This window comes from Camelina sativa, chromosome 5 (assembly GCF_030686135.1).
Source record: "Camelina sativa cultivar CO46 ecotype springtype chromosome 5, ASM3068613v1".
Classification (NCBI taxonomy): domain Eukaryota; kingdom Viridiplantae; phylum Streptophyta; class Magnoliopsida; order Brassicales; family Brassicaceae; genus Camelina; species Camelina sativa.
In genome coordinates this window covers 22,143,804-22,146,029 of record NC_141884.1, presented here as the reverse complement: position 1 = coordinate 22,146,029, position 2,226 = coordinate 22,143,804, and positions in this window count along the sequence as shown.

Here is a 2,226-nt window from a genome sequence, read left to right as displayed (position 1 = left end):
ATGGTTAGGGTTTAGATTTTACAATTAAAACAAAATTATCTGTCGGTTTTCTTTATAAAAGAGCGATTTGAGTTTTATATTTTACAATGATGTATACATATTTTGTTTTCTTATTTTATAAAGAGGTGAATAAAGAGGTTTACCCCTCGGGGTAAATCCAAATGTTGTCCGAATAGAGATTTTATTTCCTTATTTTATAAGGAGGTGAATGGAGAGGTTCACTCCTAACCCAAGTATTATTCTTGATAATCTTTATTTCCTTATTTTATAAGGAGGTGAATGGAGAGGTTCACTCATAACCCAAGTATTCATTCATTATTTTTTCTTTTTCTTTTTAGATTTTGAAATTTGTTCCTTTTGTTAAATGTAGTTTTTCCAAGTTTATGTTCAAGAACAAAAACAAAAATTACTCTACATATTTAAAATGTAATAAAAGTTTCTCTATATATATACTAAAGTGTATACTCTACATACTATAAATTATGAAAATATGTAGTCTTGACGTAATTTTCCTGTAAACATTCCTTATATGCACCGTGATTGATGTGTGCACCTGATGAATTTTAACGCGAGGATTATCCATACCGCCATACGTAACAAGAACCGAGAAAGATGAGCCATAACCATTTTTGCATGTTTCTTATGGAACCATAACAATATATTTATTGATTTAAGAATGATTTAAGAGTAATTTAATATTTATGTTAGTAATAATCGGATTCTAAAACAAATTTTCTAAAATAATCTAATTTATTAATTTAATAATTCAAATTAAGCTATTTATTTTTTTTGAGTTGATTAATTTGTTAATAGATTTTATAAATGACTGAATATTACAAAAAAACCATTAAGAACTCTTCACCAGCCGTGGGTACCAAACTTTGAGAACTCTTTAGTTCTTTTATGTCTGTCTTAAGAATCAGTAAACCGTAATTCATGTCTTATGGTTTTTACCAGCCGAGGGTACCACACTTTGAGAACTCTTTGGTAATTTATTCATGTCTTAAAGTTTTTACCAACCGAGGGTAGCAAACTTTGAGAACACTTTGGTTCTTTCTTCATGTCTTATGGTTTTTACTAGTCGAGGGTACCAAACTTTAAGAACTCTTTGGTTCCTTATTCACGTCTTATGGTATTTACCAGCCGAGGGTACCAAACTTTAAGAACTCTTTGGTTCTTTATGTCATTCATGTCTTATGGTTTTTACCAACCGAGGGTACCAAATTTGAAAACTCTTTGGTTCTATGTCTTTTGTCTTAAGACTGATTTAGCCGTTGGATAATCCAACAAAATGCAACCTCTTTTCCAATTCCCCACATGCATGCACTACCAAGCCAACAGTTCAAGATTTTGCTCAAGACAATGTCTTATGGTTTTTACCAGCCGAGGGTACAAAACTTTGAGAAATCTTTGGTTCTTTCTTCATGTCTTATGGTTTTTACCAGCCGTGGATATCAAACATTGAGAACTCTTTGGTTCTTTATTCCTGTTTTATGGTTTTTACCAGCCGAGGGTACCAAACTTTGAGAACTCTTTGGTTCTTTCTTCATGTCTTATGGATTTTCCCAGCCGTGGGTACCAAGCATTGAGAACTCTTTGGTTCTTTTATGCCTGTCTTAAGAATAAGTAAGCCGTCATTCATGTCTTATGGTTTTTACCAGCCGTGGGTACCAAACTTTGAGTACTCTTTGGTTCTTGTATGTCTGTTTTAAGAATCAGTAAGCCGTCATTCATGTCTTATGGTTTTTACCAGCCGTGGGTACAGAACTTTGAGAACTCTTTGGTGCTTTTATGTCTGTCTTAAGAATCAGTAAGCCGTCATTCATGTCTTATGGTTTTTACCAGCCGTGGGTACCAAACTTTGAGAACTCTTTGGTTCTTTATTCATGTTTTATGGTTTTTACCAGCCGAGGGTACCAAACTTTGAGAACTCTTTGGTTCTTTCTTCATGTCTTATGGTTTTTACCAGCCGTGGGCACCAAACTATGAGAACTCTTTGGTTCTTTCTTCATGTCTTATGGTTTTTACCAGCCGTGGGTACCAAACTTTGAGAACTCTTAGGTTCTTTTATGTCTGTCTTAAAAATCAGTAAGCCATCATTCATGTCTTATGGTTTTTACCAGCCGTGGGTACCAAACTTTGAGAACTCTTTGGTTCTTTTATATCTGACTTAAGAATCAGTAAGCCGTCATTCATGTCTTATGGTTTTTACCAGCCGTGGGTACC